At 49.2% G+C, this 15043-nt stretch overlaps 1 pseudogene; it reads left to right on the plus strand.

Moving 5' to 3' along the window:
* Positions 1–2513: 2513 nt before the first annotated feature.
* Positions 2514–14841, plus strand: LOC136373879 (serine/threonine-protein kinase PAK 3-like; annotated as a pseudogene).
* The last annotated feature ends 202 nt before the right edge of the window (positions 14842–15043 follow it).

Genomic DNA, 15043 nt, shown 5'->3' on the forward strand with positions numbered 1-15043 from the left:
ATATCATAGCTCTATCAGACTATCGTATAGTTAGATAATTGCAAGGTGACTTCAGTACCTTGCATCCTCTGATAGGCAGAAAGAACAAACACATTCCAAAGGCTCCCATCCTATCTTACCTTCTCCGGGAAGGCAAGGTTTTAAACAGCTCTCAAGAACTTTCCCATAACTAACTAGAGCCAGTAGAGCTAACACAGCTAGTAGCAGGAAAGAGGGGGTCCAGAGGAGGGGGAAGCAAAGAGGGACATTCCTTCATAACTTGTGCTTCTGATTGGGAATTCTTGTCAATTATGCTAATTTCCAAACTTACAAAACCAATTTGCCCTCTGTAGGGTGGCATTTTCTGTATCTGCTCCAGTTCAAGACCAGATGTGATATTACCTTCTATCTAATGCTGTCTTGAAAATGGGTTGTATTTCTCAGTCATTAGGGCATCACTTCCTCCACACTGCAGTGCCTTTGGAATACGGCCCACCAGCCGTTGTTTGCCCTGTGGTCCTTGTACATGAGGCAGAAAGTGCATTTCCAGCCAAAGGCCCGTGAGCAGGGGGCAGCCAGAGCATCCTGTGCAGTTCCAGGCCTGCAGCTGTGAGTCGAGAGGGTTTTGGTTCCTGCCCAGGCGGCGGGTGCCTCTCCCCTGTGACCGCCCCTCTTCCCAGGTGCCCTGGGATAGTAGGTACAGGGTCCTGCAAGGGCCACGGAACAGGGTGGTGATGTCTGCTGGCAGCAGAGTGCAGTGGAGAGCAAAGGTCCAGAGTGCTCCTGGAGTGTGGGACAGAGAACTTCTGACACAGCTGGTGACTGAGCCAGTGAGGGAAGGCACTTCTGGAGCTGCTGTTTGTGGAGAAGGGCTGGTGGTGACTGGAGGGTTGGACGTGGCCTTGGGCTCCGTGATCATCAAATGCTTGTGTTTGATGCCCAGAGAAGGAAACCAGAGATACTGGGGAAGATTTTACCTGCAAAGATTTGTGAATTCCTTAAATTTTATCATGCAGTGCTTAGTCCAGCATTCCCTCACACCATTGATTAATGTGTGCAAGTGGATATCTTTGCTTTGACGATAAAGAAAGTGGCCTGCTATGAAGACAGCTGCAATGCTTTCAAGGAGAAGAAAGTAGTTTTAGGAGGCTCTTGACCATAGGAGGAGAATTTGAGGAATGCACAATTCACCAGTTGACACCCAAAGACCATTAAGACACTCCGCTTCTAAATGTCAGTAACTTTGGAGAAGTGATTTAAACATGTCAATTACTTTGTAGGAATGCCTCACCTGTGAGTTTCAGCCATGTCATGTGTATGTCTTAGTTCCATGGATACAAACACATGGGTCTGCATGTGTTAGGGAAGTGATTCCCCCTCACCCAGTGCCAAAATACAGTAATGCCTCCTTGGTCACACTGAGCTGGCAGTGTTCATTGGGCCCCGCTTGGGAACTTTCCTTTTGGTCATTTTATTAAAGAATAAACAAAGGTTGAAATGAAAACTTTTCTAGATGTTTTCCTCTGGTTTACCTTTGGGGCGTGGCAAAGCCCTGCACTGCAGGTGACCTGAAGGTGTGCAGAGCAGTGCAGCCCCCAGAAAGGCCTTGGTTTCCCCACAAGTCATCATGACTTGTTCCCAGGTGTGCCCGGCTCTGGCAGAGGAAAGAGCCCGCAGTGCAGTGGGCGCCGTGCCCTGCCCAGCCAGGGCTCTCTGGCACAGAGCAGCAGCAGTGCCAGCACCTCTCAACCTGCTCCTGCCTTGGCTTCACCTGGGACACTGAAGCCTCTGGCAATTGGCACCACCTGGAATGTTGGTTTTGCCAGGTGGAGAAGCCCTGTTCACTCCCACCTTGGAGCAGCTGCTGGTGGTGGGCAGATCCTGCCAGTTGGACTCCTTCCAAAGGAGAATAGAGGCTGAGATAAATGTACATACACAGGAGCCCTGGACATATCCAATAAATGTGCAAAGACATTTGTTAGGAGTGATTTCATCTGTTATTCCAACAGCACTTCTCTCCTGGTTCTCTGCAGTGCTTTGGGCCATTTTCTGGTGTGGTTTCCTTTACTTTGGTGCCATCAGAGTGCTCAGCTGGGGTAAAGGCTGGAGTGCACAGTGCTTGGGGCACTCTTGGTTTTACCCTCAGATCCCTTGAACAACAGGGTTTGGCCAGCCAGGGGAGTTTGTGTTGCTTGTGACACAGGAGAACTTCCTGGGCTATTTTGTGTTTTCTGCAGGGAAGGTTGGGTTGCTTGGCACACAGTTCATAAATTAGGGCAGAGCATTTGCTTTGTGATGTCAGGGCACGGTTGCCACGTCCTCGTGGTGACATCAGAAGGTTGCCTTGTTGCACGGAGGCCTCAGTGCAGAGCAGCTCTTGAGCTTCCTCAGTGCAGGAGTAGCTCTTGAGATTGCTCAGCGCAGGAGTGTTCTCCTGGCTCAGGATTTTGCAGTGGGCAGCTGCACACTGACAGAAGCCTTATTTTTTTCTTCTTTTACAGCACCATCTTGCAAATTTACACAGCACTGCTACAATGATTCAGCAGGTCGCTGTTGCAGTTGGTGCTGTGTATGGAATCGCCTATTCAACCTATTACTTGACAAACCTGGCACGTAAGTAGAGGTTTTCCCTGTGTGTAACCTAACCCAGATTTTAGATGTCTTCCTGCTGTTTCTTAGTGACTGGGTGGATTTTGAACAGAAAGACCATTAGGATGCCACTGGTTTGGTAAAGCTGCTGTCAAGACATTCGGCTAAAAAGGGGGTGTCTGTAGCCACAGGGGCAGCATTTGCAAGGAAACCTGTGGGGGTTCCATTTCCCTCCAGGGGAGAGTCTGTGGCAGCTGAGTCTGTCATTTCCTCAGATGGCAGGGTCAAGCAGGACAACTTTAAAAATGGAGACTGGGAGACCTTCTCAGAAGGCCTTCTAAAAGCTCTGCAGTTGTTCTGAGAATTATGAAAATGCTCTTTTTCTAAATTTTGTCATGAGAGGCTATGACTGTCTTACTGACCCTTTACTGAATGCTAAAATAGTGGTTCCCTTGCAATGAAGTGCACACTCCAAAGTAGTGAGTGTCTGCTCCTGAACCCTTGAGTCTGCTGCGGTGCTGTTTTACAGCAGAACTGCACAGCTCACAGGGATTTGGGAGAAGCTTTTCTGAGCAACTTTTTCAGCAAGTTAATAAGATTTACTGCATGCAAGTAATTTAAAAAAAAATGCACCTGAAGAACAGGATAAAAAAGCTGTTTGAGTGATTGGTAGAACAGGAGCACTGAGCATCACAGACAATTTGCATTCTCTTGATCAAGTTCCTATTCCTGTACTGGCAAAACAGGGCAAAGTGTGGGCACAGCCACAAATATTGTTCTGCTCTCTTGGTGGTTGTGGGAAAGAACTGTGTCACCTGGAGGGATGCTGTGAAGGGAAAATACTCTCTCTTTGGGTTCCTTGGTCTGTGGGATTTACCAGCCCAAGTCCTATTCTCAAAGAATCTGGTTCATATCCTTGCTCACTACAGGTCACCTGACCCGGGTATTCAGCGGTGCCGATCCTGAGGTGAGTGAGACAGGAACTTTTGATGTTCCCAGAGTTTGAAAACTGTAAATGGAGACGTGGGTTGGGAAAGTAGAAGAAAAATGCAGAAGAAAGACAGTTGGGTAGATGGAAAGAAACACCACTTCCAAGTATGTGTCAGAAATACCAACAGACTTTCTGGCAATTTCCTGCTTCTCCATTGCAGAGCTGTAAAGGACTAAAAGCTCTATTTTGCAGAGTGAACTTTGCTTGCCAATGGTAGCCAGGGGGGAAGACTGAATTCAGAGCCAGAGGCAGTTCTGTTGAGTCAGCTCATTTGCAATTAGGCAGAGTGACTTAGAATCCCATTGCTATCAGAACTTAGGAATTCTCCTTCCTAGAGCTGCTTGTAGATGTGAAGCAAAGGAAGCTTCTACATGACAGCTCAAGGCTGGTCCGTCACGCTTCTGTCTTTTCACAGAATGAAGAACAGATTGCCGTGTCTCCTCTGCCCTTCTCTGCTGCTGCAGAAGAGGCCCCAGAGGAGCAAATGGAGCAAACTTTCCACAGTCTTCCAGCTGTGGTCACACCACATCCAGATTTCCCTGAGACAGTAAGTGCCACTTTGGGAGGTGCTGTCTTTAGTGCAAGGCAGAGGTGCAAGTTCTGCCCAGCCAGCACTTGCTACTGCTGGCTGAGGATAGCTGAGAGTGGAAGGACATGTGGAAGTTCTGGAGGCTGTGTGCACTGTCAAATGTGCCCCTGTGTGCCTGGGGATCTGCGTGGGACAAAAGGAGGCCAGATGTGCCAGTCAAGAGCAGCAGAACGTGAGGCCAGGTGGCCAAGAAGGCCAAGGGCATGGTGGCTGTGTCCAGCACTAGGGGAAGGGCAGGAGCAGGGCAGTGACCTGTGTCCCCCTGTGCTGGGCAGAGCTGCGGGCACCGCTGGAGTGCTGTGTCTGCTTCTGGGCCCTGGGGAAGCAGAAACTCATGGAGGGGCTGGAGCGTGTGCGGAGAAGGACAGGGGAGGTGGGGAGGACAAAGCCAGGGAGGAGGTGCTGAGGGAGCTTTTGTCTGGTAGATAATGTTATTTCATTTCCTGTTAGCATTCCTTCACTACATCCAAGTCCTTTGGCAGTGGAGGGGATGATATATTCACCTTGTTTTGTTGGATTATGGGTTTCTTAGGTGGATTAATACTGTTCATTTTCTTTGTTTTCGAGGATCCCATATTCCTTTAGGTCAACATTCCTTTCCATCTTCATGTATGGGAGCAGATTTCCTAGAATGTAATTATCAGTGTAACTATTCTGGAAAATATATGTCCTCTCTTCTCTCGGGAAGAGACATGTTTTCATTGACTGATTCAGAGCAGGCTGTGATGTCCCCTGAGCAGACATGGGCTTTTCTTTCCCCCCTCAGAGCTGTTTCCTCCTCCAGCCTCTTCTGCCCCGCAGCCTCCAGCTAATTGTTTCAATTTCTGCCTTTCCTAGTGAGGTGGAAAAGTTCCATGTTTTAGCTGGTGTTTGATGACTCTGGTCATACATGCATTCCAAGGATCATCATTTCCTTCATTGGCATCCTCAGGGGTGTGTAAGTTAATTTGTTGAATGTGCCTAATTAAGGTCTCTGTTTGTCCTGGACTGAAATCTGAGTTGTCAAAAGGGGGAGAATCAACACCTTGGTCCTCTCCCCCATAGACTGAGGTGGCTGTAGAGGCTCTCTGACCTCCATCAGAGGATATTTGCACACATCCTATCTGCTGAATGAGCAGGATTTCTAACCAGAGGGTTGATGTCAAAAGGAGGAATGGCCGTGCAGGCCTGAAGAGAACATGAGTCCAGAAGGGTCTCCTTATAGGAGGGAGCTCACACAGGAAGCCACCTGCAGAGGCAGGATGGAGCTGTGGGACAGGCTGGGTGTCAGTCTCTACAGAAAGACAAACAGGACACAGCAGAAGTGGAAGGAAGCCCTGAGCAGAACCTTGAGAAATGTCACACCTTCCCTGTTAGCTGCCTGAGAGGCAGCTGGAGCTTTCAGTTCCACATGGACCATGACTGTCTTGCCAGTGTCCTTGGGAGTCTGTGCCTTCCACAGGCAGAGAATGACCTAGGAGAGCAGCAGCACAGTGCTTTGGGAATGTGGGAGCCCCTCAGTCTGTGAGCCAGAGCCCACAGCTATTGTATGGGAAGCTGAAATGTACTTCTCTTGCCTTCTGTGCAGGTCCTTCTAGAGAAAGAGCATGAGCAGATTGTTCCATCAGAGATGCCATGCCACACTCAGGGAGAGCTGTGCCAGGCCAAAAGCAGGAAGAGCAGCTCAGGCTGCAGGTGGAAGAGCCACAGGAGAATGGCCAGGTAAGCCTGGCTCAGCAGGTGACAGAGTGAAGGGCTGGAAGAGGGGCATAAACAGAGCTCTTGGCACTGAGGAGGCCAGGAGTTCCCAGAGGCACGGAAAGCACAGAGCTCTTGTCATGTGCAGAGATCAGCCCTGGGAAAGAAGGGTTACAATGGAAGCAGAGGTGGGCAGGGAACAGAAAGCAGTGGCGGAATGAGTGTATTTTGGGGCTGAAAGAGGAAAAAGCTGAGCCTGATGGCAGCTCCCACTGTCACTTGCTCTGCATTTGCGTGTACAGAACATCGAGGCAGAGGTACAAGCAGAGCTGGCCGAAGCTCAGAGTGACATCGAGGCAGTGAAGAGCATCAACAAGGAAGACCTGAGGAGCATCCAAGAGGGGACAGATCTCTATCAGCAGAGAGGCGATCAGCAAGGTGAGGTTGGTGTAAGAGTGGCAGCCACTCACTTATGGAACATCCCCTCTCTTGTTTTTTACAGAACGTCAAGGAACAGCTGCAAAGAGAGCTGGAGGAAATTAAGGCTAGGATCAACACAGGCGAGAAGACGGCTGGGGGAAGAAATAAAAATGCTCAAAGCCAGACTTCGGTCCAACCCTTGGGCTCTACAAAGCTGGTGAGTGAAACAGCAACTAGCCACCATAGTCACCAAACTGGTGCTTCCTGCCCTTCTTGCCTTTCCTCTGCAGAGCAGCAGCAAGTGAGGTGATACCTCTGAGTGCCGTCCTGCTTTAGGTGTCCAGCCACAGCCACTGAGAAAAGACATTTCCTGATACCTTGAACCTCAGCTGCTGCCCTGGACAGTGGAACTGGTCCTTGTCCTTCTGGCCAGCAGCAATCCAAATTGACTCCTGCTGCCTCCCCCTGTTCTCCTTGTTTATTGAGGTGTTTTTACATGGGAATGTGGTGACCCAGATGGAGGACTGAAACAAGCCCTGTGTAGCCCTTGTGAATTGATCTTTCCCTTTCCTCCCAGTTGATGACTCTGGGCTAACAGGGACAAGCCGTAGTCCTCTGACTGCTTTGTTCTCTTTGACTCGAGGAGGAAGTGTTGACATCTCACCTGGCAGCCTGCAAAGACTTCCAGCAAATGGCTGGCACAGAGGAGCCTCAGGATGTGTGTGAGGCACAGGAAGGTCTCCACCAGAAAGTGCTGCAGGTTGAGCATGACTGAAGGTGGAGGAGAGACGACTCAGTGCGAGGAGGTAGAACATTGAATAAGGAGCTGCAAGTGCAACTGCAGTCCTTGGATGGGGCAAGGAGTGCTGGGAGGAAGTGGAATGGTCGTTGTGGCAGTCATGCTCCAGAAAATCCATGAGAATGGAATATGAATCTTGACTTGAACCATCCTTGGTTTTGACGTTTGGTTTCAGATGTGGACATCCAAAGAAAATGCATTTTAAGAGCCCTGCATGTGGCTGACAGCCTCTTCCTAAGGCCTTGCATTGGAAATGGGGCTCTCAGGGATCTGTGTCAGCACCTTGTCTGACACAAACTCATTTCTTCTCCCAGATCTACGCAGACTCTTCTCTTGTAGCTGCTGCAGCAGCAGCACCAGCGTTTTCTTATGGAGGCCTTTGCTCCCCAAGCTGAGAAGTGGATCCCGGGCAGTTTGTTCATGTCCAGCCCTGCCACAGCTGCTGCTCAGCCACAGCAGGTCAAGGACAACTCCCTGCAGCTGCTGAGTACGTCTTGTGTCTTTCTTCTCTGAGGGGACAGTGTGTTGTGTGCATGTGCCAGCATAGCTGTACCAATGTTCCTCCTCAGTTTGATGTCACAGGACATTCAGGATTCTCTATAGGATCTTCTCGTGGAAAATCAGTCTCTGCTGGCCATCTGTGCTTCAGAGCTGTGCTGCTGCTTGTTGTGACCCAGCTGACCACCAAGGGTTCAGAGCCGCAGGCCCTGGGGCTGCCTTTTGTATCTCCTGCAAGCTGGGATCTCTGCTTCAAATGAGCATCTTGCATTTTGTTTCCCTCAGGGAGAATCGTGAGCATGGAGAATCCCATGACAAAATATATGGAACTGGAAAATATCGGCCATGGGTGAGTCCAATCACAGCTGCTTCTACAAATCCGTGGGCCAGGTGTTTTTCTGCTGGAATATCTATCCTGTCTGAAGTCAGGCAAGCTGCAAACATGTTCAGACACTGAGCTAGATTGTCCCATCTCTCAGCACCCATCAGAATTTGTGAGCCTGGCCAGAAGGCATTGTCAAAGACATCTCCACACTGCCAAGATCTTGCCTGTAGCAGGGAACAGGACCTGGTAGATCTCCTGGTTTCTCAAGTGTGGGACAGCTCCCTGTTAATTTCCTTAGCATTTTTGTATAGCTCTAAATCATCTGGCCACACTAATACAGGGAGAAGAATCTCTTGGCCTGAAAGAGAAACCTACTCCCTAAGAGCTGCTGAGATAACAGTTCTCAGGGATACTGCATTCGTAGAGTTTCCTGAAGGAAATATTCCTTGGATCAGGATTAGAACTGCACACTTTAGAAACTGAAACCCAAGAAGAAAGGAGAGACTCTCTTTCTGAGCTGAGGCAGTAACCCCAACGTTGCAGGCCCAGTGGCCGTGCACTTGAGAGGAAAGTGCATCATCTGCCTTCTGACAGAGCCCTCCTGCATCCTGCAGGGTTTGGGCAGTTCCAGCAGAGATCTCCTGTCTGGGCTGGCTTTCACTCCAACATCTAAAGGGTTTCTCCTTTCTTTGCTGCTCTTTTGTTTCTAGGACTTTTGGAGAGGTTTGTAAGGCACTCAACACTGCCACAGGAGGAGAGGTAATGTCAACAGCTCCCACAGACTCTGCTGCTCCCCAGGGCTTTCCTCTCTGGTGTCAGCTGTGGCTGGAGCTGTGGCAGAGCTGTGCAGCAGAGGCACAGGAAGCACAGACTGGTGCCAGTCTGCAAATTGCTTTTAGGACAGTCTTTGTCCTTCTCAGCTTCCAGAAGGAATGCAAGGAGGCAGGGGTTCTATTCAGGAAGGCACGTCTCCCTGCGCTCTCAAGTTACCCAAACAAAGGTGGTGCCTTGGAGCATCTCCCTGCTCTTTGGGGCTGCAGCTTGAGTCCTGAATTCTCATTTCTGGCTGCCAGCAAAGACATCTGAATGTTAGTGGGAGTTTCCTTTAGCCACCTGCAGTGCTGCACTTGTGAACTGCACAGTAGGTAGAGATCTACAAGGTGTCCTCTAAAAGCCCTAAGCCCTGCCCACTAGCCAAGGTGTATCCACAGATCACTAAGGAGTGGATTACTTCTGAATCCCAAACCACAGCAGCAAAGAGCGTGGTCAGAGGTCTGTGGGTCCCCGCTGAGACATCCTGGTTACCAAGTGGACGAGACAAAACATCAGTGCCCATGTGTCCTGTGACTGTCCCCAAAGGAGCAGAGAAATGGGCTGTTGGAATGTCAGATCCTAATGACTCCTTTGTCTAATGCCAAGGCACTTTTGGCACAGCTCAGCTGTGTCATTCCGAATCACTTGCTCCAAGTGCATTGTGGTCTCGTAGCCACTGAAATGGCAAGGTGACTAATTTTCAATGTCCTTTCAGGTGGCCATAAAGAAAATCTATGTCCGAGGACCAAGGAGGAAGGAATTAAACATTAATGATCTCATGATCATGAAGATGAGTGGGAATCCCACCTGGTCAGCTGTTTAGACAGGTGAGTTTTTGTGCTCCTGTCCCATGAATGTTTGTTTACATTCTGCAAACAGGCAAGGTAAAAGCCCACTTTGGTCACTGGCAGAAAATAGAGCTGTCAATTACTGGTAATTATTATTACTGTGCTCATCTGCAATGGAGTAGGAAGAGAGCACATCTTGTCTGCATGGACTACTCCCTGGCAGAAGTAGTTTGAAAAGTGTCAAAAAACCTGGATGGGTCACATCTCAGTAGACCAATAGCCTGTGAGTTCACTGCCACCACATTGTTTTGGGGCTTGATTGTTTCAAGTGTCTTGCTTAGGTGTGGAGAAAACTAACAAGGATTTGCCTTGGACTGTGTCCCGTCTTTTCCATGGTTTTGCATGCCAGGAAGACGAGGTGTTTCTTTCCAGAAATACCATGCCTGCCAGGTTTTTTTATACTTATAGTTACTAAACTGCACTCTTTGCTTGCTAGCCATCTAAGACATCTCCTATTTTGCAGCTAGCCATTCCACTTGAGACTGCATAGACTGCCAATACTGCACAGCTGAGAGGGAATGTGGATTCCTTTTATTCTGCCCTTGTCTCAAAGGACCTGGAAACAAGAATGAAGCCTTGTCTTTCCAAACAGCAACGTAGCCATGTGTGTTGATCTCCACCCTTGTTTCCTCCTTTCAGCTACCTTGTGGATAAGCAGTTCTGGCTGGTGATGGAGTACATGGATGGAGGCACACTGAGTGATGTCCTGAGCAGGACCTCGCTGACAGAAGAGGACATGGCAATTATCTGTCGGGAGGTCAGCGATCCCATCTGTGCTTCTCAGGGCTTGGGCAGGATTGTCTGCGAAAACTGGGGCTCAGATCTGGAGTGATTCCAGGCTTTGTTTCTGTGTTGCTGGTATGCTATGGGCAAGCCAGAGCATCTCAAGTGAAGTGCCTGCCAGGGCCCCTGCACTCACTGGACTCTGTTCCTGTACACTTATCTCCTGCTGTTGGATTCTCGCTCTGTCTCTTTCATTTGTATCTGCTTTTCTCCCCTTTGCCTATCCACATGTTTACCTTGATTTTCTCTGCATGGTGTTCCTTGCCTGTAAAAGCAGAAGTGCTGTGGCAGCAAAGTTTTCAAAAAAAATTTGAAACAGCAAGGAAAAAAGAGAGACTTGTTTCTCACAGTCCTCAGCTGGAAAGGGAAATAGTGCAGCCAAAATGCTCTTTGCTTCTGAGCACATGCACTGCAGCAGCAGTCATTCTGGCTGCTTTGCAGGGGACAGTCTACACCAACAGTTGCTGCTGCTCTTTCCAAAGCTGACATGCCATTCCTTAGAAAGGTGCTGCCCTGCTAGTCTTGGAGCAGCAAGCTCCTCTCAGTGGCACTGTGTTCTGCCATTACGCCCCATTCCCCTGGAGTGGGAATTTTTAGGGCTGTTTCCTTTCTTGTGGGGTTGAAATCTCAACATCATTTTTGCTCTCCTCTTTCTGTTTTCTCTCTCAGTGCCTGCAAGGACTGAATTTTCTACACTCAAACCACGTTGTCATAGAGATGTGAAGAGCCACAATATCCTTCTGGGAACTGACGGCTCTGTCAAGCTGGGTTGGTATATTCTTAGTCAGCTGCAGCCTTCCAAGCACTGAACGGGTGTGGGGCTGCACTTGAGTGACTGCCAGCTCCCCAAAAACGGTGCAGGTGGGAGTGTAGGGGCCCTTGCTGCAAGCTGAAGGCACTAATGCAACATGCACAGAGGTGTGACAAGGAAGCACAAGCAGTCAAAAGTGGCCTTGGCCTGTGTGTGTGTCCCTTCTAGAGAGGGAGAGCTACAATCTAAACCTTTAGGAGAATGAAGGCCACTGCTGTGAGCACTGTTGAAAAACCTGGCTTTTGTAGAAGTGGCTCATACCACACTTCCTTGGCTTAAACCCAAGCAGAACGAGCGTGCACGGTTCTCCAGCAGAGAAAACAGCACATTCTTAGAGTGAGAGTGGGGAATTCATTGCTTGGTTTCCTAGTTGGAGTTGGCTTTCATCGTGTGTTGTTTTGTCCAAGCTGATTTGGCCACTTTGCTCAGCTGCCCCCTGAGCAGAGCAGGCAGAGCTCAGTGGGCAGGACTCCTGGGTGGATGGCGCCTGAAGTCATGAAAGGTCAGCCACATGGCCTCAAGGCGAACATCTGGTCTTTGTGAATCGTGACCATGGAAATGGTGGAAGGGGAAGTTCCTTACTGGAACGAAACTCCTGTCTCGGTAAGGTGCAAATGCTCTCGGATGCCGCTGTCTTTCTCACCTGTCCCGTGTTCTGTGCGCCATTGCACAAAATCCCATTGCCATCTGCTGCCACTGCTTCCACCTCTTTTGGAAGGTCCCTTTCTAACAATGTCCCCTGCAGCCCATCAGCACCTGCTGTAGCTTTGGTGGCAGCAGAAGGGAAGTGGCAGGTAAGCAGTTCAGAAACCTGCCAGTTCGACCTCCAGCCATGCCTGACATTTCACATTTGCTTTTTGAACACTGTTGGAGCTCTGTCTCTGAAGGACAAGACTTTTTAGTGGAGAGCTTAAAAGTGTGATAAATACCCTGAGAAATGGAGGCTGAACCTTCCCAGTTTCAATTTCATAGAAAAAGTAAGACGAAACCAAAAAGTAAAAGTAAAATGGAAAGAAAAAGAAAACAATCTAAAGTAAATAAAAGAGAAAACAAAAGCAAAAGCAACAAAAAAAAAAGAAAACAAGAGTCAAAGCAAAAGAGAAAAGAAAAATCATCAAAGCAATCCCAGAGCAGTTCTGCTTGCTTTTTCCTATTTTAAACACAGCACACCAATTTTGCCTCCATGCTGTAGGATCTTTCCCAAAGTCTGTGGGTCTCCAGACATTCCATCTTTCAAATCATGTGTACATCATTCTGTCGTGTGTCTGGGTGGCCTGTAGAAGTTTAGGATGTGTTTTCTCTGACTGCAGTTAGAGCTGTATGCCGGAGCCTGGGCTGTTACTGGGTCCTTTCACAAGGGATGGGCTTGCAGTCGGGTGCCTGGGGCTGGGATCCAAGGTGTGCGCTTGACGCCGGCGCTGTTCCTTTCCCGCAGGAGCAGGGCCAGCCCTGGGCTGCACAGTTCTACTGACAGGAGCACTCCAGCTCCCCACCATGTCCAGTGGCTGAGCTCAGCTGCACAGGGACACGATAAAACCCCCTTTGTGGCCTCTGGTGGTGTGAGAAAAGGAAAGCGAGCTGCCACAATTATTTGTACTCAAGGGGAGTATGCTGGCTGGGTTAGGCTTGGAACTTTTCCTCTGAATTCAAGAGGATAATAACGGAGTCTCTTTGGACACCCTCCATTTCAGTGCCTCCAGCACAGAGCTGTTGGTGTTGTGATGGGTGTTTTAACAGAGCCCAGGCTGGAGCCTGGTGTCATGCAGAGAACCTGCCACAACTTCCCATTCTTTGCCCGGCCCTTTCTGTGCTGGGAACCTCATTAATGCATTGACTGGGGTATCCAAATGAGCAGAGGGTTATCATAGGGATGGCACTTCTCCTTCTTCTGCTTTGATCATGAAAAGGTTTCCTTTTGCTACAGAAAGAAACTGAAACTTGCACACTGCTGAGAGACAGATCTATTAGGTGGCTGCTTTGTGCCCAAATACGACTTTTCATCCCAAAACATTTGTGCAGGCATCTTTTCATGTCTGTGTTGAAAATGAGATTCCAAATGTTTGTTTCCTTCTCTGAGGAATGCCTAGTGTATTTCTATGCTTTTCTTCTATTTACCATTGTTCTCTGGAGCAGGTCAAAAGGCTTGATGTGTTTTCTTTTATGGCGGCTGTGCTTAAGGGACCAACAAGCAGTGCAGAATGCCTTTCATGTAAAGCCTTGGAAATAGTAGGGTTAGGTAGACTAGCAGACTTGCATTTTCTTAGAAGCCTGTCAAGCTGCTATGAATCCTCAAAGAAGGAAACATGCTTTTGCTGACGTAGTTCCCACTAACGAGGTCAGTCAGTGAAATTGCTGCCAAGGCAAGATCTGCTGGATGTTGGAAATCTATGACTGCATGGGGAATTGGGTTTTTTCTTGGTACAGGAAAGTCACCTCTGCCTCTCTGCCAGGGCAAAACTGCCACTGCAGAGTGAAGCTTCAGCAATGGGATGTGGGAGGGCAGTTAGAGATGTGAAAGCAGCAGGTGAGAGCCTCATGTTTCCTTTTTCTCCAGCCTCCATGTCTGAAATTCACCAGAGGATACCAAAGCTGGAGCAGCCCAACCTCTTCTCACCCTGGCTGCACGACTTCCTGAACCTTTCCCTGCACCCCGCAAGGCATGGCGCTGGTCTACCAAGAGCTCCTGCAGGTAAAATGCCAAGGGGCTGCAGGTGAAACAGTGTCCTGGGGATGGGCTCCTCCTCCTAGGAAGTTATGCCATCAGATGAGCTCCCTGCTGCTCACCTCCACTCTTGCTAATGGGAACGGGGAGGAATTCCAGAGTGACCATGGCTGCCAGTGATGCCTGTGAAAGTCATCTCCAAGTCATCTCTCAGTCTGTCCTCAGAGGAGAGCTGCTCTGTCCTCTGATGTTTGTGTCACCCTGTTTTGTAATTTGGTGTTACCCAAGGAAACCAGTCCCAGCCAAGCAGTCAGAGATTTGGCCGTGGGCAGAAGGGGCTGTGGGGGCTCACTGGGAGCCTCTGAGGGGCCCTGGTTTGTACCCACCACTCATCTCTTGGAGGTTTCTGCCACACAAACAGGGACAGCTGAGGGTGACTTGTCCCAGCCCCATCTGCTGCCTGGCACAGTCAAGCAGATGGAACAGCCCCAGGGTTACTGACAGGTTGTGTGGCAGAGAGAGACGTGCAGGACCCAGTGCCACTCAGCTGCCCCTGCTGGGAAGGAAAGTGCCATCCAACATGGGAGAGCAGGGCACGGAAAGATAGGCATTGTTCTGTGTCCCTGTGGAAATCAGCACAATGCCTGACTTTCAAAGAGAGTGACTGTGTGAGTCATTGGAGTTTCCTGAAAGGAAGAAACCCCAGGGACAGAAAGCACCATTTCTAGAGCCCTGGCAGGGCAAAAGTGCCATCCAGATGAAGACACCAGAATCAACAGATTAGTGGGATTCTGGCCCAGGTTTGCCTTGGATAACAAGGTCCTCCATGGAAAGATGGAGATGTCGATGCTCCCCTCGTTCCTGTTTCTTGGCCTTTCTAGGAACCAGAGAAGTCCGGATTGAGCGTGTGAGGCACTCAGCTTGGTAACTCATGGCTCATTGATTTCTGTTGGTTTTTTTCTGTTGACAGCATCCATTTGTAACACTAGCCAAGCCAGCATCCACCCTGGCCCCACTCATCATTTCAGAAGAGAAGAAGAAGAAGGACGAGAAATGATTGTGACAGTCACGTCTAGACTTATTATCTTCCCAAACGGCTTAGATTAGGCTTGTAGAGTAGGATTATAGAATAGGATTGTTAAAGAAATAAATTTTCTGGATATATTAGCTCACCTGGAAGATTCCTTTCTCTCTTACCCTGTGAATAAGCTCAGCATGTCATTCGGAGTTGTCAGCTGTCTCTTGAAGGTGCAAAGTGT

Source organism: Sylvia atricapilla, chromosome Z, assembly GCF_009819655.1.
Source record: "Sylvia atricapilla isolate bSylAtr1 chromosome Z, bSylAtr1.pri, whole genome shotgun sequence".
NCBI classification, from domain to species: Eukaryota; Metazoa; Chordata; class Aves; order Passeriformes; family Sylviidae; genus Sylvia; species Sylvia atricapilla.